The following is a 21927-nucleotide window of genomic DNA, read 5'->3' on the forward strand; positions in this document are numbered from 1 at the left end:
CATCGCAGTGGGAAACATACCAATAAGACCACGACTCCAGGAGGATTTTTGTGACGGACTGTTGGTATTGATAGCATACTACTACACTTTACACTTGACATATCCAAAATGCATTGCAACACTCCTTTCAGTGATCCAAACCGAGGTGATCGGTGATGCTATCAAGATGCCACGAGTGCATTCAAGTCCTCCCCCTTCCACTGGTGTGTCCATGTTGTCCAGTCTCCTCCCCCTTCCACTGGTGTGTCCATGTTGTCCAGTCTCCTCCCTCTTCCACTGGTGTGTCCATGTTGTCCAGTCTCCTCCCCCTTCCACTGGTGTGTCCATGTTGTCCAGTCTTCTCCCCCTTCCACTGGTGTGTCCATGTTGTCCAGTGTCCTCCCCCTTCCACTGGTGTGTCCATGTTGTCCAGTCTCCTCCCTCTTCCACTGGTGTGTCCATGTTGTCCAGTCTCCTCCCCCTTCCACTGGTGTGTCCATGTTGTCCAGTCTTCTCCCCCTTCCACTGGTGTGTCCATGTTGTCCAGTGTCCTCCCCCTTCCACTGGTGTGTCCATGTTGTCCAGTCTCCTCCCCCTTCCACTGGTGTGTCCATGTTGTCCAGTCTCCTCCCCCTTCCACTGGTGTGTCCATGTTGTCCAGTCTCCTCCCCCTTCCACTGGTGTGTCCATGTTGTCCAGTGTCCTCCCTCTTCCACTGGTGTGTCCATGTTGTCCAGTCTCCTCCCCCTTCCACTGGTGTGTCCATGTTGTCCAGTCTTCTCCCCCTTCCACTGGTGTGTCCATGTTGTCCAGTGTCCTCCCCCTTCCACTGGTGTGTCCATGTTGTCCAGTCTCCTCCCCCTTCCACTGGTGTGTCCATGTTGTCCAGTCTCCTCCCCCTTCCACTGGTGTGTCCATGTTGTCCAGTCTCCTCCCCCTTCCACTGGTGTGTCCATGTTGTCCAGTCTCCTCCCCCTTCCACTGGTGTGTCCATGTTGTCCAGTCTCCTCCCTCTTCCACTGGTGTGTCCATGTTGTCCAGTCTCCTCCCCCTTCCACTGGTGTGTCCATGTTGTCCAGTCTTCTCCCCCTTCCACTGGTGTGTCCATGTTGTCCAGTGTCCTCCCCCTTCCACTGGTGTGTCCATGTTGTCCAGTCTCCTCCCTCTTCCACTGGTGTGTCCATGTTGTCCAGTCTCCTCCCCCTTCCACTGGTGTGTCCATGTTGTCCAGTGTCCTCCCCCTTCCACTGGTGTGTCCATGTTGTCCAGTGTCCTCCCCCTTCCACTGGTGTGTCCATGTTGTCCAGTCTTCTCCCCCTTCCACTGGTGTGTCCATGTTGTCCAGTGTCCTCCCCCTTCCACTGGTGTGTCCATGTTGTCCAGTGTCCTCCCCCTTCCACTGGTGTGTCCATGTTGTCCAGTGTCCTCCCCCTTCCACTGGTGTGTCCATGTTGTCCAGTCTCCTCCCCCTTCCACAGGTGTGTCCATGTTGTCCAGTCTTCTTCCCCTTCCACTGGTGTGTCCATGTTGTCCAGTCTCCTCCCCCTTCCACTGGTGTGTCCATGTTGTCCAGTCTCCTCCCCCTTCCACTGGTGTGTCCATGTTGTCCAGTCTCCTCCCCCTTCCACAGGTGTGTCCATGTTGTCCAGTCTTCTTCCCCTTCCACTGGTGTGTCCATGTTGTCCAGTCTCCTCCCCCTTCCACTGGTGTGTCCATGTCGTCCAGTCTCCTCCCCCTTCCACTGGTGTGTCCATGTTGTCCAGTCTCCTCCCCCTTCCACTGGTGTGTCCATGTTGTCCAGTCTCCTCCCCCTTCCACTGGTGTGTCCATGTTGTCCAGTCTCCTCCCCCTTCCACTGGTGTGTCCATGTTGTCCAGTCTCCTCCCCCTTCCACTGGTGTGTCCATGTTGTCCAGTCTCCTCCCCCTTCCACTGGTGTGTCCATGTTGTCCAGTCTTCTCCCCCTTCCACTGGTGTGTCCATGTTGTCCAGTGTCCTCGCCCTTCCACTGGTGTGTCCATGTTGTCCAGTCTCCTCCCCCTTCCACTGGTGTGTCCATGTTGTCCAGTCTCCTCCCCCTTCCACTGGTGTGTCCATGTTGTCCAGTCTCCTCCCCCTTCCACTGGTGTGTCCATGTTTTCCAGTGTCCTCCCCCTTCCACTGGTGTGTCCATGTTGTCCAGTCTCCTCCCCCTTCCACTGGTGTGTCCATGTTGTCCAGTCGCCTCCCCCTTCCACTGGTGTGTCCATGTTGTCCAGTCGCCTCCCCCTTCCACTGGTGTGTCCATGTTGTCCAGTCGCCTCCCCCTTCCACTGGTGTGTCCATGTTGTCCAGTCTTCTTCCCCTTCCACAGGTGTGTCCATGTTGTCCAGTCTTCTCCCCCTTCCACTGGTGTGTCCATGTTGTCCAGTGTCCTCCCCCTTCCACTGGTGTGTCCATGTTGTCCAGTCTTCTTCCCCTTCCACAGGTGTGTCCATGTTGTCCAGTCTTCTCCCCCTTCCACTGGTGTGTCCATGTTGTCCAGTGTCCTCCCCCTTCCACTGGTGTGTCCATGTTGTCCAGTCTCCTCCCCCTTCCACTGGTGTGTCCATGTTGTCCAGTGTCCTCCCCCTTCCACTGGTGTGTCCATGTTGTCCAGTCTCCTCCCCCTTCCACTGGTGTGTCCATGTTGTCCAGTCTCCTCCCCCTTCCACTGGTGTGTCCATGTTGTCCAGTCTCCTCCCCCTTCCACTGGTGTGTCCATGTTGTCCAGTCGCCTCCCCCTTCCACTGGTGTGTCCATGTTGTCCAGTCGCCTCCCCCTTCCACTGGTGTGTCCATGTTGTCCAGTCTTCTTCCCCTTCCACTGGTGTGTCCATGTTGTCCAGTCGCCTCCCCCTTCCACTGGTGTGTCCATGTTGTCCAGTCTTCTTCCCCTTCCACAGGTGTGTCCATGTTGTCCAGTCTTCTCCCCCTTCCACAGGTGTGTCCATGTTGTCCAGTCGCCTCCCCCTTCCACTGGTGTGTCCATGTTGTCCAGTCGCCTCCCCCTTCCACTGGTGTGTCCATGTTGTCCAGTCTCCTCCCCCTTCCACTGGTGTGTCCATGTAGTCCAGTCTCCTCCCCCTTCCACTGGTGTGTCCATGTTGTCCAGTCTCCTCCCCCTTCCACTGGTGTGTCCATGTTGTCCAGTGTCCTCCCCCTTCCACTGGTGTGTCCATGTTGTCCAGTGTCCTCCCCCTTCCACTGGTGTGTCCATGTTGTCCAGTCTCCTCCCCCTTCCACTGGTGTGTCCATGTTGTCAAGTCGCCTCCCCCTTCCACTGGTGTGTCCATGTTGTCCAGTCTCCTCCCCCTTCCACTGGTGTGTCCATGTTGTCCAGTCGCCTCCCCCTTCCACTGGTGTGTCCATGTTGTCCAGTCTCCTCCCCCTTCCACTGGTGTGTCCATGTTGTCCAGTCTCCTCCCCCTTCCACTGGTGTGTCCATGTTGTCCAGTGTCCTCCCCCTTCCACTGGTGTGTCCATGTTGTCCAGTCTTCTTCCCCTTCCACAGGTGTGTCCATGTTGTCCAGTGTCCTCCCCCTTCCACTGGTGTGTCCATGTTGTCCAGTGTCCTCCCCCTTCCACTGGTGTGTCCATGTTGTCCAGTCTTCTTCCCCTTCCACTGGTGTGTCCATGTCGTCCAGTCTCCTCCCCCTTCCACTGGTGTGTCCATGTCGTCCAGTCTCCTCCCCCTTCCACTGGTGTGTCCATGTTGTCCAGTCGCCTCCCCCTTCCACTGGTGTGTCCATGTTGTCCAGTCTCCTCCCCCTTCCACTGGTGTGTCCATGTTGTCCAGTCTCCTCCCCCTTCCACTGGTGTGTCCATGTTGTCCAGTCTTCTTCCCCTTCCACTGGTGTGTCCATGTTGTCCAGTTGCCTCCCCCTTCCACTGGTGTGTCCATGTTGTCCAGTCTCCTCCCCCTTCCACTGGTGTGTCCATGTTGTCCAGTCTTCTTCCCCTTCCACTGGTGTGTCCATGTTGTCCAGTCTCCTCCCCCTTCCACTGGTGTGTCCATGTTGTCCAGTCTCCTCCCCCTTCCACTGGTGTGTCCATGTCGTCCAGTCTCCTCCCCCTTCCACTGGTGTGTCCATGTTGTCCAGTCTCCTCCCCCTTCCACTGGTGTGTCCATGTCGTCCAGTCTCCTCCCCCTTCCACTGGTGTGTCCATGTTGTCCAGTGTCCTCCCCCTTCCACTGGTGTGTCCATGTTGTCCAGTCTTCTTCCCCTTCCACAGGTGTGTCCATGTTGTCCAGTCTTCTTCCCCTTCCACTGGTGTGTCCATGTCGTCCAGTCTCCTCCCCCTTCCACTGGTGTGTCCATGTTGTCCAGTCTCCTCCCCCTTCCACTGGTGTGTCCATGTTGTCCAGTGTCCTCCCCCTTCCACTGGTGTGTCCATGTTGTCCAGTCTCCTCCCCCTTCCACTGGTGTGTCCATGTTGTCCAGTCTCCTCCCCCTTCCACTGGTGTGTCCATGTCGTCCAGTCTCCTCCCCCTTCCACTGGTGTGTCCATGTTGTCCAGTGTCCTCCCCCTTCGACTGGTGTGTCCATGTTGTCCAGTGTCCTCCCCCTTCCACTGGTGTGTCCATGTTGTCCAGTCTTCTTCCCCTTCCACTGGTGTGTCCATGTTGTCCAGTCGCCTCCCCCTTCCACTGGTGTGTCCATGTTGTCCAGTCTTCTTCCCCTTCCACTGGTGTGTCCATGTTGTCCAGTCTTCTTCCCCTTCCACTGGTGTGTCCATGTCGTCCAGTCTCCTCCCCCTTCCACTGGTGTGTCCATGTTGTCCAGTCTCCTCCCCCTTCCACTGGTGTGTCCATGTTGTCCAGTGTCCTCCCCCTTCCACTGGTGTGTCCATGTTGTCCAGTCTCCTCCCCCTTCCACTGGTGTGTCCATGTTGTCCAGTCTCCTCCCCCTTCCACTGGTGTGTCCATGTTGTCCAGTGTCCTCCCCCTTCCACTGGTGTGTCCATGTTGTCCAGTCTTCTCCCCCTTCCACTGGTGTGTCCATGTTGTCCAGTGTCCTCCCCCTTCCACTGGTGTGTCCATGTTGTCCAGTCTTCTCCCCCTTCCACTGGTGTGTCCATGTTGTCCAGTCTCCTCCCCCTTCCACTGGTGTGTCCATGTTGTCCAGTCTTCTTCCCCTTCCACTGGTGTGTCCATGTTGTCCAGTCTTCTTCCCCTTCCACTGGTGTGTCCATGTCGTCCAGTCTCCTCCCCCTTCCACATGTGTGTCCATGTTGTCCAGTGTCCTCCCCCTTCCACTGGTGTGTCCATGTTGTCCAGTCTCCTCCCCCTTCCACTGGTGTGTCCATGTTGTCCAGTCTCCTCCCCCTTCCACTGGTGTGTCCATGTCGTCCAGTCTCCTCCCCCTTCCACTGGTGTGTCCATGTTGTCCAGTCTCCTCCCCCTTCCACTGGTGTGTCCATGTCGTCCAGTCTCCTCCCCCTTCCACTGGTGTGTCCATGTCGTCCAGTCTCCTCCCCCTTCCACTGGTGTGTCCATGTTGTCCAGTCTCCTCCCCCTTCCACTGGTGTGTCCATGTCGTCCAGTCTCCTCCCCCTTCCACTGGTGTGTCCATGTCGTCCAGTCTCCTCCCCCTTCCACTGGTGTGTCCATGTTGTCCAGTCTCCTCCCCCCTTCCACTGGTGTGTCCATGTTGTCCAGTGTCCTCCCCCCTTCCACTGGTGTGTCCATGTTGTCCAGTCTCCTCCCCCTTCCACTGGTGTGTCCATGTTGTCCAGTCTCCTCCCCCTTCCACTGGTGTGTCCATGTTGTCCAGTCTTCTTCCCCTTCCACTGGTGTGTCCATGTTGTCCAGTCGCCTCCCCCTTCCACTGGTGTGTCCATGTTGTCCAGTCTTCTTCCCCTTCCACTGGTGTGTCCATGTTGTCCAGTCTTCTTCCCCTTCCACTGGTGTGTCCATGTCGTCCAGTCTCCTCCCCCTTCCACTGGTGTGTCCATGTTGTCCAGTGTCCTCCCCCTTCCACTGGTGTGTCCATGTTGTCCAGTCTCCTCCCCCTTCCACTGGTGTGTCCATGTTGTCCAGTCTCCTCCCCCTTCCACTGGTGTGTCCATGTTGTCCAGTCTCCTCCCCCTTCCACTGGTGTGTCCATGTTGTCCAGTCTCCTCCCCCTTCCACTGGTGTGTCCATGTTGTCCAGTCTCCTCCCCCTTCCACTGGTGTGTCCATGTTGTCCAGTGTCCTCCCCCTTCCACTGGTGTGTCCATGTTGTCCAGTGTCCTCCCCCTTCCACTGGTGTGTCCATGTTGTCCAGTCTCCTCCCCCTTCCACTGGTGTGTCCATGTTGTCCAGTCTCCTCCCCCTTCCACTGGTGTGTCCATGTTGTCCAGTGTCCTCCCCCTTCCACTGGTGTGTCCATGTTGTCCAGTGTCCTCCCCCTTCCACTGGTGTGTCCATGTTGTCCAGTCTCCTCCCCCTTCCACTGGTGTGTCCATGTTGTCCAGTCTCCTCCCCCTTCCACTGGTGTGTCCATGTTGTCCAGTCTTCTTCCCCTTCCACTGGTGTGTCCATGTTGTCCAGTCTTCTTCCCCTTCCACTGGTGTGTCCATGTTGTCCAGTTGCCTCCCCCTTCCACTGGTGTGTCCATGTTGTCCAGTCTTCTTCCCCTTCCACTGGTGTGTCCATGTTGTCCAGTCTTCTCCCCCTTCCACTGGTGTGTCCATGTTGTCCAGTCTTCTTCCCCTTCCACTGGTGTGTCCATGTTGTCCAGTCTTCTCCCCCTTCCACTGGTGTGTCCATGTCGTCCAGTCTCCTCCCCCTTCCACTGGTGTGTCCATGTTGTCCAGTCTCCTCCCCCTTCCACTGGTGTGTCCATGTTGTCCAGTCTCCTCCCCCTTCCACTGGTGTGTCCATGTTGTCCAGTCTCCTCCCCCTTCCACTGGTGTGTCCATGTTGTCCAGTGTCCTCCCCCTTCCACTGGTGTTTCCATGTTGTCCAGTCGCCTCCCCCTTCCACTGGTGTGTCCATGTTGTCCAGTGTCCTCCCCCTTCCACTGGTGTGTCCATGTTGTCCAGTCTTCTTCCCCTTCCACTGGTGTGTCCATGTTGTCCAGTCGCCTCCCCCTTCCACTGGTGTGTCCATGTTGTCCAGTCTTCTTCCCCTTCCACTGGTGTGTCCATGTTGTCCAGTCTTCTTCCCCTTCCACTGGTGTGTCCATGTTGTCCAGTCTTCTTCCCCTTCCACTGGTGTGTCCATGTTGTCCAGTCTCCTCCCCCTTCCACTGGTGTGTCCATGTTGTCCAGTGTCCTCCCCCTTCCACTGGTGTGTCCATGTTGTCCAGTCTCCTCCCCCTTCCACTGGTGTGTCCATGTTGTCCAGTCTCCTCCCCCTTCCACTGGTGTGTCCATGTTGTCCAGTCTCCTCCCCCTTCCACTGGTGTGTCCATGTTGTCCAGTGTCCTCCCCCTTCCACTGGTGTGTCCATGTTGTCCAGTGTCCTCCCCCTTCCACTGGTGTGTCCATGTTGTCCAGTCTCCTCCCCCTTCCACTGGTGTGTCCATGTTGTCCAGTGTCCTCCCCCTTCCACTGGTGTGTCCATGTTGTCCAGTGTCCTCGCCCTTCCACTGGTGTGTCCATGTTGTCCAGTCTCCTCCCCCTTCCACTGGTGTGTCCATGTTGTCCAGTCTCCTCCCCCTTCCACTGGTGTGTCCATGTTGTCCAGTCTTCTTCCCCTTCCACTGGTGTGTCCATGTTGTCCAGTCTTCTTCCCCTTCCACTGGTGTGTCCATGTTGTCCAGTTGCCTCCCCCTTCCACTGGTGTGTCCATGTTGTCCAGTCTTCTTCCCCTTCCACTGGTGTGTCCATGTTGTCCAGTCTTCTCCCCCTTCCACTGGTGTGTCCATGTCGTCCAGTCTCCTCCCCCTTCCACTGGTGTGTCCATGTCGTCCAGTCTCCTCCCCCTTCCACTGGTGTGTCCATGTTGTCCAGTCTCCTCCCCCTTCCACTGGTGTGTCCATGTTGTCCAGTCTCCTCCCCCTTCCACTGGTGTGTCCATGTTGTCCAGTGTCCTCCCCCTTCCACTGGTGTGTCCATGTTGTCCAGTCGCCTCCCCCTTCCACTGGTGTGTCCATGTTGTCCAGTGTCCTCCCCCTTCCACTGGTGTGTCCATGTTGTCCAGTGTCCTCGCCCTTCCACTGGTGTGTCCATGTTGTCCAGTGTCCTCGCCCTTCCACTGGTGTGTCCATGTTGTCCAGTCTCCTCCCCCTTCCACTGGTGTGTCCATGTTGTCCAGTGTCCTCCCCCTTCCACTGGTGTGTCCATGTTGTCCAGTGTCCTCCCCCTTCCACTGGTGTGTCCATGTTGTCCAGTCTCCTCCCCCTTCCACTGGTGTGTCCATGTTGTCCAGTCTTCTTCCCCTTCCACTGGTGTGTCCATGTTGTCCAGTCTCCTCCCCCTTCCACTGGTGTGTCCATGTTGTCCAGTCTCCTCCCCCTTCCACTGGTGTGTCCATGTTGTCCAGTCGCCTCCCCCTTCCACTGGTGTGTCCATGTTGTCCAGTCTTCTTCCCCTTCCACTGGTGTGTCCATGTTGTCCAGTGTCCTCCCCCTTCCACTGGTGTGTCCATGTTGTCCAGTCTCCTCCCCCTTCCACTGGTGTGTCCATGTTGTCCAGTCGCCTCCCCCTTCCACTGGTGTGTCCATGTTGTCCAGTCTTCTTCCCCTTCCACTGGTGTGTCCATGTCGTCCAGTGTCCTCCCCCTTCCACTGGTGTGTCCATGTTGTCCAGTGTCCTCCCCCTTCCACTGGTGTGTCCATGTTGTCCAGTGTCCTCCCCCTTCCACTGGTGTGTCCATGTTGTCCAGTCTCCTCCCCCTTCCACTGGTGTGTCCATGTTGTCCAGTCTCCTCCCCCTTCCACTGGTGTGTCCATGTTGTCCAGTCTCCTCCCCCTTCCACTGGTGTGTCCATGTTGTCCAGTCTCCTCCCCCTTCCACTGGTGTGTCCATGTTGTCCAGTCTCCTCCCCCTTCCACTGGTGTGTCCATGTTGTCCAGTGTCCTCCCCCTTCCACTGGTGTGTCCATGTTGTCCAGTGTCCTCCCCCTTCCACTGGTGTGTCCATGTTGTCCAGTGTCCTCCCCCTTCCACTGGTGTGTCCATGTTGTCCAGTCTCCTCCCCCTTCCACTGGTGTGTCCATGTTGTCCAGTGTCCTCCCCCTTCCACTGGTGTGTCCATGTTGTCCAGTGTCCTCCCCCTTCCACTGGTGTGTCCATGTTGTCCAGTCTCCTCCCCCTTCCACTGGTGTGTCCATGTTGTCCAGTCTCCTCCCCCTTCCACTGGTGTGTCCATGTTGTCCAGTCTTCTTCCCCTTCCACTGGTGTGTCCATGTTGTCCAGTCTTCTTCCCCTTCCACTGGTGTGTCCATGTTGTCCAGTTGCCTCCCCCTTCCACTGGTGTGTCCATGTTGTCCAGTCTTCTTCCCCTTCCACTGGTGTGTCCATGTTGTCCAGTCTTCTCCCCCTTCCACTGGTGTGTCCATGTCGTCCAGTCTCCTCCCCCTTCCACTGGTGTGTCCATGTCGTCCAGTCTCCTCCCCCTTCCACTGGTGTGTCCATGTTGTCCAGTCTCCTCCCCCTTCCACTGGTGTGTCCATGTTGTCCAGTCTCCTCCCCCTTCCACTGGTGTGTCCATGTTGTCCAGTGTCCTCCCCCTTCCACTGGTGTGTCCATGTTGTCCAGTGTCCTCCCCCTTCCACTGGTGTGTCCATGTTGTCCAGTGTCCTCCCCCTTCCACTGGTGTGTCCATGTTGTCCAGTCTTCTTCCCCTTCCACTGGTGTGTCCATGTTGTCCAGTCTCCTCCCCCTTCCACTGGTGTGTCCATGTTGTCCAGTCTCCTCCCCCTTCCACTGGTGTGTCCATGTTGTCCAGTCGCCTCCCCCTTCCACTGGTGTGTCCATGTTGTCCAGTCTTCTTCCCCTTCCACTGGTGTGTCCATGTTGTCCAGTGTCCTCCCCCTTCCACTGGTGTGTCCATGTTGTCCAGTCTCCTCCCCCTTCCACTGGTGTGTCCATGTTGTCCAGTCTTCTTCCCCTTCCACTGGTGTGTCCATGTTGTCCAGTCTCCTCCCCCTTCCACTGGTGTGTCCATGTTGTCCAGTCTCCTCCCCCTTCCACTGGTGTGTCCATGTTGTCCAGTCGCCTCCCCCTTCCACTGGTGTGTCCATGTTGTCCAGTCTTCTTCCCCTTCCACTGGTGTGTCCATGTCGTCCAGTGTCCTCCCCCTTCCACTGGTGTGTCCATGTTGTCCAGTCTCCTCCCCCTTCCACTGGTGTGTCCATGTTGTCCAGTCTCCTCCCCCTTCCACTGGTGTGTCCATGTTGTCCAGTCTCCTCCCCCTTCCACTGGTGTGTCCATGTTGTCCAGTCTCCTCCCCCTTCCACTGGTGTGTCCATGTTGTCCAGTCTCCTCCCCCTTCCACTGGTGTGTCCATGTTGTCCAGTCTCCTCCCCCTTCCACTGGTGTGTCCATGTTGTCCAGTCTCCTCCCCCTTCCACTGGTGTGTCCATGTTGTCCAGTCTCCTCCCCCTTCCACTGGTGTGTCCATGTTGTCCAGTGTCCTCCCCCTTCCACTGGTGTGTCCATGTTGTCCAGTGTCCTCCCCCTTCCACTGGTGTGTCCATGTTGTCCAGTCTCCTCCCCCTTCCACTGGTGTGTCCATGTTGTCCAGTGTCCTCCCCCCTTCCACTGGTGTGTCCATGTTGTCCAGTGTCCTCCCCCTTCCACTGGTGTGTCCATGTTGTCCAGTCTCCTCCCCCTTCCACTGGTGTGTCCATGTTGTCCAGTCTCCTCCCCCTTCCACTGGTGTGTCCATGTTGTCCAGTGTCCTCCCCCTTCCACTGGTGTGTCCATGTTGTCCAGTGTCCTCGCCCTTCCACTGGTGTGTCCATGTTGTCCAGTGTCCTCGCCCTTCCACTGGTGTGTCCATGTTGTCCAGTCTCCTCCCCCTTCCACTGGTGTGTCCATGTTGTCCAGTGTCCTCGCCCTTCCACTGGTGTGTCCATGTTGTCCAGTCGCCTCCCCCTTCCACTGGTGTGTCCATGTTGTCCAGTCTCCTCCCCCTTCCACTGGTGTGTCCATGTTGTCCAGTCTCCTCCCCCTTCCACTGGTGTGTCCATGTTGTCCAGTCTCCTCCCCCTTCCACTGGTGTGTCCATGTCGTCCAGTCTCCTCCCCCTTCCACTGGTGTGTCCATGTTGTCCAGTCTCCTCCCCCTTCCACTGGTGTGTCCATGTTGTCCAGTCTCCTCCCCCTTCCACTGGTGTGTCCATGTCGTCCAGTCTCCTCCCCCTTCCACTGGTGTGTCCATGTCGTCCAGTCTCCTCCCCCTTCCACTGGTGTGTCCATGTTGTCCAGTGTCCTCGCCCTTCCACTGGTGTGTCCATGTGGTCCAGTCTCCTCCCCCTTCCACTGGTGTGTCCATGTTGTCCAGTGTCCTCCCCCTTCCACTGGTGTGTCCATGTTGTCCAGTCTCCTCCCCCTTCCACTGGTGTGTCCATGTGGTCCAGTCTCCTCCCCCTTCCACTATTTATCAGAAAACCTTGCCCTTTTTTTTTCAGTTTTATTGTTATATCTTTTTTGCATGATCTTAATTTCTGTGGATTTGACTTTGTGGGCAATGTTACTGATTAACAATTAGCCACAGCTAGCATTCCTCCTCCCTGCCAAAGGATTGGCAGAGGACTGCATAAAAGGGAGCAGGTGTGGGACTAAGACTAAGACTGACACCGGCAACAGCAACAAGGAAGGACAGCACTGGTGTACAGGATAACAAACTTGACTGTGGCTGCTCACGGAAGCCTAAGAAGAACATCGAGATACCATGTCAGACTTGGAGCGAGGATCACCAGCCTTGAGAACAACAACCCAATGCTAACAAACAGCTAAGTTAAAAGAAAGTCAACACTCTAAGCTGTTGTGTGGGTGGGTGGGCTGGAACCCCATACGGAAGTGTGTCTTAGCCCTCATTCCCCAGCTTCCCCAGCAGCTGCGTGGCTGAAGCCAAGCCAAGCAGTGTGCATCCAGGAGGACACACCCCCTCATTGGCTGCAGCTGATCCCTCTTCCCCTGCAGGAGGCTGGAGTACCCAAGGCTGAACCCACTTCCCTGAACTTGTGTGGAACAATTTTTAAAGGATTGTCTAAAGGAAAAGTCATTCTTTTAGCCAGGGACTTTCAATAAGTGCCCCCCCCCCAATGGAAGTTTAAGAGAACTTGCACTTTAGCTCCCCTAGAGGCCATGTCTGCAGGGTTAGTTGATGTATTCACATACCTCCACTGAGACACACTGCAAAGTGTCAGTATCTCTGATACCCGAATTAACTACAAATGTTTTGAACCTTGAGGTCTCTTTCCTGATGTTCTTCATGACAGATGTGCTATCTGTCCAGAAAACAGATTCCTGCAGCTTCATTTGCAGCTCCCTTCTCAGCATTTTATCAATTCTGCTTGCAATCACAGCAGCTGTTAATTCCATACGAGGAATGGTAACCGGTTTCAATGGAGCACGCTCCAATGTTATTCTGCTGTTACAGATAAGACAATGTTCCATATCCAAGCTCACTTGCATCTGCAATTGATGCAACTGCGCAGAAACTACTTCTCCAAAGTTCTCCAAAGTCCTACAACCATTTCATCTACCTTTGCATTTCATCATCTGGTAATGTATCATCTCAGCCCAGTTGTCTCCTACACAAGTCCTGAAGAATTCCCTTGGCTGAGAGGACAACTGGTGCCAAAAATCCTAAAGGATCATAGATAGATCAGCTGTATTACAATGATATACCTCTCCGTGTAACAGATCTGTCTTTCAGGTTGATTTTAAACCTGAAGAAGTCTGTCTGGGCACACCACTGCACACCAAAGACTCGTTCAAGGAATCACTATCCAAATTCAGATCTTTTACCTCTGATCTTTCTTCCTGAGGTATGCTAGCAAGCACTTTGCAACTATTGCTGACCCACTTAACCAACTGAAAGCCTCCATTAGCACATATAGTGTAGAGTTCCCGATAAAGCTCTAATGCTTCTTCAGAGCCTACTGACATGAGGCAGTAGGCAGTATGTAGAATGACGAGTGGTAACGGTTTAACAAATAACCTTTATTTGTGGCTGAACAAGGCACAATATTAACAGGCGGGTTAACTAGAGCAAGCTCAACAGCAGACGTAGCAGACTAAGCGCGGGACTGATACTGCAGTAGATTGGTTAGGCGCTGCCGTAAAGCAGTGTGTTGAAGTCTCGTAAAAGTAAACAAAGTGCTTCTACACAATATCTATATATGACATCTCCCTTTTTTTTTCCAAGTTACTCACCCACATCCAAAGTTACAATTATAATAGACATTAAAATTTGGCTGTATGAAATAATGTACCAAATTATGTCCCTGCAAAATTACCTTTACAATTGGCATCACTAAGCATCAAAATTTGTATCTTCGCTTTCTTCGAAAACATGTCAAATTCAAAATTCTCAAGAACATGTACAGGCCTACTGGTTTAGCTTATTATGGCAATATTATAAACAACTAAAATAGTGCAAATATCTAATTAACGTTACAGCAAAGCTTGTTTGCATAAATGCATTCAAATTGCAACATCTAGTTAAGGCACAGTACAAAGAATTTCAAACTTAATAACAACTCAGTCTTTTTTTTTTTCCCCTGTCCCCCCCAAAGGCCATAAAGAGAGTATAGGTCCAGTCTCTTGACAAGTTTGCACACATGCCCAGATCTGGTATGGACAGTCACTGGAGAACCACCAGGTGTGGGCGTATTGGCGAAAACCTGAGCAGGAACTGAGGATGTAGTCTCTGAGGTGTGATTGTCAGTAGAAGGAAGAGGCTCCATCACGGTAATCTCAGGTGGTGCAGGTAGGGCAGCAGCAGCAGGTTGTGGAAGATGGTCCATCCGCAGATGACGTCGATTCCGGCGTAGTACTGCTCCCGGAGGAGTTTGTAGAAGGTAGGACCTTGGCGTAACACTCTCCTTGGAAACAACTGCAGGTGTCACCCAGGTCTTTTCTTGATCCAGCTTGGCAACGACAGCATCTCCAGAACGCAGAGGAGGAAGAGGCCTGGCTCCATGGCGACGGTCGTAGTAAAAGGCTTGTTTAGCCTTCTCCTCTGCATCCTTTTGCTTGACAGTCTTTTTGTTGGGCCACTTCAGCTGAAGATTTCTCTCCAGAGTGGGAAGAGTTGTACGGATCTTTCTCCCCATGAGGAGCTCTGCTGGACTGATTCCAGTAGTGGCGCATGGTGTTGACCGGTAGCACATGAGAGCAATGAGTGGATCCTGCTGCCTGAGGATTCTCTTTGCGGTTTGCACAGCTCTCTCTGCGCGGCCATTCCCTTGTGGGTGGTGAGGACTGGACGTGATGTGTTTGAAGTCCATTTCCCTGGCAAACTCCTGGAATTCTGAACAGGAAAACTGGGGTCTGTTGTCGCTCACCACTTCGTCAGGAATCCCGAAACGGGCAAACGTTGCCTTCAGTCTCTGGATAACTTGAAAGCTCATGGTGGATGGAAGGTGCAATATCTCCAAAAAACGTGAGTAGTAGTCTGACACTACTAAATAGTTGTTTTTATTGTACTCACAAAGATCGAGTCCAATCCTTTTCCAGGGACGGTCCGGCAGAGGTGTAGAGATAAGTGGCTCCTTCTGCCCAGTGTCCCATCTTGTGACAGTTATGACATATAGCTTTTGAAGCTGGGCACTTTTCATCCCCTCTATGCTGTGGCTTTCCACATTTTCCACACTTTTTCTCTGCCTCTCCCCATTCTCTGCTCCTGGCAGGTTTGACATTTCATTACAGTGTCTTTGAGCTCAGCAGACAGGCCTGGCCACCAAACAGATGAGTTTGCTCGGTCTCTACATTTTGTGAGTCCTTGATGTCCGGCGTGTAGGTTCTTTAGAACCTCAGCTCTTTGTGACTTTGGGATGATGATTCTGCATCCACGTATGACTAGACCGTTAGTCTCTGACAGTTCATTTTTCACTTTCATGTACGCAAGACATGCAGTGGCACCTTGTCTTTGTATTCGGGCCTGCCATTTCTTATGAATCTGAGGACAGTCTGAAGTTCGTCGTCGTGCACTGTGGCTGCTTTGATACTGTCCATTCAGCTTGGAGAGGCTGGGATGCCCTGCACTACTGTGGCTATGTAACACTGGACCTCGCTGTGTGTGTCTGTCAGCTCGCTGGTGCATGACTGCGGGCTACGTGACAAGGCATCTGCAACAACAAGAGTTTTGCCTGGCACGTAGACAGCCTCTGGTTTGTACCTCATGAGCCTCATGAGAAGGCGTTGATATCTCAGGGGAACATTGTCCAAGCTTTGGTTGTTCACCAGGGGGACTAATGGTCTGTGGTCAGTCTCTAGTCTAAACTGATCCAAGCCACACAGATACTTGTCAAACTTTTCACAAGCCCACATGCTGGCCAAACACTCTTTCTCGATCTGGGCGTAACGTGTTTCGGCCTCAGATAGACGGCGGGAGCAGTAGGCGACTGGTTTCCACTTTTCTCCTTGAAGTTGAAGGAGTACAGCCCCCAATCTGTAGCTGCTTGCATCAGCGGACACGGTCGTTGGCTTTGTGACGTCGTAAAAGGCAAGAACTGGCGCTGCAGTTAGCATTCTTTTGATGTTCTCGAAAGCTGACTGCTGTGAAGGACCCCAGGTCCAGGCGTTTTTAGTCGTAAGTAGCTCGTACAGGGGTTGACCAACTGCGGAAAGGGCAGGAATGTACTTGCCAAGGTAATTGACCATGCCAAGCACTCTTTTCAGTTCATGAATGTTTTGCGGTGGAGGCAGCTGGCTGATCGCCTCAACTTTCTCGGGGTCTGGCCTCCCCCCAGAATGGTCAATGAGGTGACCCAGGAATCGCAGTTGGCTCTGTCTCAAAGTGCACTTCTCTTTGTTGAGCTTGAGGCCAGCTGACTCGATGCAACGCAACACTTTGTCGAGACGGGCGTCGTGTTCTTGCATGGTGGCTCCATACACCAAGATGTCGTCCATGAAGACTTCCACACCCTCTAATCCTTCCAAAGTTTCCAGCATTTTGTGTTGGAAGATTTCAGGCGCGCTTGTAATGCCAAAAGGTAACCTCTTAAAACAGTACCTGCCGAATGGTGTAATGAACGTTGTTAGCTTACAACTGTCCGGATGCAGGGGGATCTGCCAGAATCCGCTGGCTGCATCGAGGGATGAGAACACCGTGGCACCGCTCAGTTTGGAGGTTATCTCATCAGAGGTTGGGAGGATGTAGCGCTCTCTTTTCACTGACTTGTTTAGTTTTGTCAAGTCCACACAGATCCGGGCCCTAGCTGTGTGCTTCTTCAGGACCGGTACCATGGGAGCACACCATTCAGCTGGTTGTGTCACACGTTCAATGACATCATCATGCTCCATTCTCAGAAGTTCATCTTTTACCTTTTGTAGCATTGGAAAAGGTACACAGCGTGCAGTGTGTACAGCATGTGGCACTGCGTCTTCTCTTAACTCAGTTTTAACTGGATCAGTCTTAAGAGTGCCGCGCTCTCCATAGGGCTGTTGCTGTTTGTTTGCATTGGCAGAGATCTCATCTACTCTTCTCACAAGATTCATCTCAACTGACAGAGAGGACTTTGTGTCCACATACTACATACATCTTGGACATGTAGTCTTTGCCTTTGTAGCCTACAGTTACCTTAAAACAGCCTAGACACAACAGTTCACCTCCTGGGCTGTCTAGAGGAAGATTGGATGGTTGTAGCACCTTTTCTTGGGTGAGAGTGTGGAATGTGTCTTCATTTATGACATTAACATCGGCTCCCGTGTCAATTTTGAATTCGACCGGGACAGAGTCAACTTTGAGCATCACAGTCCACGCTTCACTGGTGTCTTTAGCATTGCAAACTGAGCCAAGAAAGTAGGAGGTCTGCTCACCTGTGTCTATTTCTGTGACTTCATTAACTGACCTTCCACTACGGCACACTCCAGCCCAGTGTCCCATCTTGTGACAGTTATGACATATAGCTTTTGAAGCTGGGCACTTTTCATCCCCTCTATGCTGTGGCTTTCCACATTTTCCACACTTTTTCTCTGCCTCTCCCCATTTTCTGCTCGTGTTTGACTTGCCTTGTTTGCGCTGTGGTTTCCAGTGTGCGTTTTTATTTCTGTGTCGCACCTCTTGCACTGTTGCCACTGTCTCTCCTTGCAGATTTACTTGTGCCGCGACCTCCTCAGATTGCCTCACGGTCTGGATTCTGAGCGCCAACGTGAGATCTGACATTAACTGCAGTTTGCGTGAGAGTTCTTTATCCTGAATCCCGACCACGATACGGTCGCGGATGTGCTCGTCTCTGGCCGCCCCGAAGTCGCAATGCTCGGACAGTTCATAGAGCGCACGGATAAAACTCTCCGCCTTCTCCCCCGGTCTCTGGACACGCTGATGGAAACACGCCCTTTCGTGTATCACGTTCCTCCGCGGGAAAAAGTACTCATCAAACTTTTCCATAACAATCATAATGTCGTCTTTGTGCTTGTCCTCCGCGAATGTGAATGACTTGAAAATGTTCTCGGCTTCAGCGCCCATGGCGTAGATGAGGCAGCTCACCTGCACAGTCCCGTCATCTTTATTAAGCTTTGTGGTGATTCTGTACCGCTCAAAGCGCTGCTTCCAATCGGGCCATTCTGTCGGCTTATCAAATGGAAAGTTCGCTGGTGGGTTAAACTTTGCCATGGCGTCTCTGTCGTCTTCTTTTGCGGCGATAGTCAGGTCCGGGTGACTTCTGACACCATGTAGAATGACGAGTGGTAACGGTTTAACAAATAACCTTTATTTGTGGCTGAACAAGGCACAATATTAACAGGCGGGTTAACTAGAGCAAGCTCAACAGCAGACATGTAGCAGACTAAGCGCGGGACTGATACTGCAGTAGATTGGTTAGGCGCTGCCGTAAAGCAGTGTGTTGAAGTGTCGTAAAAGTAAACAAAGTGCTTCTACACAATATCTATATATGACACAGTAGGCAGTAGGCATGCGTCAGTTTCAGAGTTTCAGAGAAAGTGTTTTGAAGATCATTCTCTGTCAACATCTTCAAAAGTGTCATTACAGATGTTAACTTCTCCAACTCTGCACTGCTGTACATGACCCTCAGGTTTCTCCTTGCAGATCATTGGGAAATGTTCACATCCAGTTGTTTTTGGGGGAAACTGGCCTGAAACTGTGAAAACAGCTCAGGGTTCATCAGTTCAGACGACATTAGGTGTGGGGCTTTGCTGGATCACCGTGCTGCAGCACTGAGCGGCCGCCGCCACGCAGTCGGACTTCTGCAGCTGCTTGTCCTGGATTCACCGCATCAGTGGGTCGTTTCTGAAGAATGTTGCAGAGAATATCAACATGAAACAGCGCAGCGTGAAGAAACCATAAAAAGAAAAGAAAGTTTTCATCCTCCAGTAACGCTGTTGGACTGTCCCAGGTCTGACTGTGTGGACTGTGCGACTGTTCCACCTGGTTTGTCCCGAAGCAGGAATCCTTCTGCCGCAAACTTCGTCTAGAACAGCTGTTCTCTTGGCAAAAAATGTTGCAAATGCGGTTCAATTTGCAAAAACTGTTCTGATCGGTGTGAGCAGGCCTGTTGAATCATTAGGTTCAACTGGTGGGCATAACAGTGGACAAAGTGCGCATGAGGAAACGTCTCTCCTCATGCGGCCTGGAGCCTGACGCAGCGCCGCTCGTTTCTGCAGCGCCTGCAGCGGTCTGTGTGATGAGTCTACTTTCTACTTTATATGGCTGGAGGTTTTCTTTCAGAACCTTTCCAAGTCCCTCTGCAGTTCTGTCTATTAGTGGAGAAAAACAACAGAACATTCCGTGATGTACCGGAGCACGATCACGCGCTGGCTGACGCATCTGTCGTCTCATCGGCTGGCACTGCCACAAATGCTGCTGGAGAAATTTCATCAGCCAGTTGATTTTCATAAACTGATAGCATGCAGTCAAGCAGCTCATTCCGACTGGTTTTTGATGTGTACTTTGTGTGTTAGTCAGGTGATCAGCTAACTGGCTATCTAAACGGAGAACTGGTCTACAAGATCCAGAAACGCGCCCGATTCAGCGAAGTGGAAGATTCATCAGATCCACGTAAAGCAGCTCGTGTTCCCCGCTAAATTTAACCCAGTCCACAAAACGTGACAACCAACGTCTGTTTTTCTTGACAAGTTCGTTGTGTCTCTGTTCAGCAATGCGGTGACCTTCATCTAGTTGACAGGCGATGTTAACTTTGCCCAACATTGACAGCTTTACGCCATTTCCGATGTGACTTGTGCTGCATTCGTGTTTTCTTATTTTATCCGACAAATGTTTTAGATCCACGATAACTTGCTGAGTCCAAGCTGTGTCTCCTCCAAAAAGTAAGCAAGGGAAACAGAAAAGTGACTTTTTAGTTTGGCTAGCTGTTAGCCAGTCTTTCCTCTGAAACCAAGTTACACAAAGGCGGCCATTTTGGAGCTTTTCTTTCTGTGTAATTTGGATGATGAGGTCCCACTTTCTTCACTTCAAGTTTTTCTTCTAAAGACATTGATGAAAATGGTGGTGAAAGCAAATAATCCACCTCGTTAGCGCTGATTTCCGCCATTTCTCCAAGTCTGGCTCCACATTATCTAGCTGAACTTTTTTGCTCGCATCAAGTCGACTCATTGGTTCAAAGCTCCCTGCTTTGGACTGCAGAGATTTAGCCCAAACCAGAAGCAAATGAAGGGGGCGCATCAGACGACTTGTCACTCATGTGTCAACGCTAAGTCAAGTGAAATTGTGTCGTGCTACTTGGGCTGTAAATGATCAGCCCATTTTTTTTTTTTTTTTTTTTTTTTTTTTTAGTGTTTTTACATCAGATTTTGTTTTGGAGATGTTGACTGATTGAGAATTAGAACAATCTGTTCAGAGTGTTAATTAATTAAGCAATTTCTCATTTTAACTGAAAAATCTAGGGAGGGCTAAGCCCTGCTAGCTCACTTATACCAGCCGCCCCTGGTAAATATAATTTTTCAGCCATATGCATCTCAGACCACAAAATCCATAGTTTCTAATTCCAATGTCGTTTATAGATCTTACACGGCTTAGGTCTATCTATTTTACCTCTATTTGTATTGTGAAACTCACTGTGAATCAGTTCACAAAATTTATGTTAGTATTTGTCCAGTTACTCCTGTTTCTAAAGAGCAACATGTAAATTCTTGATTTGTTCCGACATTGCTGTATGAGCCGTAATAGTTTAGAAATACTTCAGGCACCTTGGTCCAAACATGTCTTTGAAATGCCTGCATATGAGATGACCTCTTGTCAGGATCAAGCTTCATACAGTCAACACAAAACTTCATGAAAAGCAGAGTTGTCCGGCAATCTGCAGCATTCACCTATTAAATCCAAACATGCAGCATTAACTGCTAATTCAGTCAATAACGAAACTTTAAGCTTAAAACAATTTTTATTAATAATTTTTATTGTAATTATATAATCAACTGTTGCTTTTCCTTTTGAGGATATTAAAGTGAAATGATCATCCAAAGGAGAAATACAAACACATTTTAGAGTCCCTTAAAAATTTAATCAGACTCACTCACCATGCTTGTTCAGGTAATCATTTATAGCAATTTGCGGTGGAACGATGTCAATATCTGGAATGAAATCCTTTTGTCCTCCAATTCATGCATTTTAATCATCACACACACAGATAAAATCCATTTCAACGCATAACTAAACTTGATTTATTAAATTACAAAAAAAGTGGATACATTTCTATCCCAGAGTTAATTCCAATAGAAAGGTAATATGAAAATATAGCAAAACAATATTCAGGTTTCCAATGTTAGACAGATAATCCAATAATTCCATCCAAAGTTCAAACAAAATCTTAAATTTTATATTGATGAAAATGTTGACAATTTTAAAAGAATCCTGACACCATCTGACGCTCAAGGTGCTCCCAAATATCGTTTCCAAACCATATATATGTCAATAATATTGCATTATGGGACATCTGCTCGTCCCACACCAACTTCCAGAAACGTTCCGGGACATCGGCTCATCCCACGTCCACACCAACTTCCAGCAACGTTCCGGGACATCGGCTCATCCCACGTCCACACCAACTACCTGCAACGTTCTGGGACATCGGCTCATCCCACGGCAACTACCTGCAACGTTCCGGGACATCGGCTCATCCCACGCCAACTACCTGCAACGTTCCGGGACATCGGCTCATCCCACGCCAACTACCTGCAACGTTCCGGGACATCGGCTGATCCCACTTCCACGCCAACTACCTGCAACGTTCTGGGACATCGGCTCATCCCACGCCAACTACCTGCAACGTTCCAGGACATCGGCTGATCCCACGCCAAACTACCTGCAACGTTCCGGGACATCGGCTCATCCCACGTCCACACCAACTTCCTGCAATGTTCCAGGACATTGGCTCATCCCACATCCACGTCAACTACCTGCAACGGTCCGGGACATCGGCTCATCCCACGTCAACTACCTGCAACGCTCCGGGACATCGGCTCATCCCACGTCAACTACCTGCAACGCTCCGGGACATCGGCTCATCCCACGTCAACTACCTGCAACGTTCTGGGACATCGGCTCATCCCACGTCCACGTCAACTACCTGCAACGGTCCGGGACATCGGCTCATCCCACGTCAACTACCTGCAACGCTCCGGGACATCGGCTCATCCCACGTCCACGTCAACTACGTGTAACGGTCCGGGAAAGCGGCTCATCCCACGTCAACTACCTGCAACGCTCCGGGACATCGGCTCATCCCACGCCAACTACCTGCAACGTTCCAGGACATCGGCTCATCCCACGCCAACTACCTGCAACGTTCCGGGACATCGGTTCATCCCACGCCAACTACCTGCAACGTTCCGGGACATCGGCTCAT

The sequence above is a fragment of the Telmatherina bonti genome (assembly GCF_933228915.1).
Source record: "Telmatherina bonti genome assembly, chromosome: 14".
NCBI classification, from domain to species: domain Eukaryota; kingdom Metazoa; phylum Chordata; class Actinopteri; order Atheriniformes; family Telmatherinidae; genus Telmatherina; species Telmatherina bonti.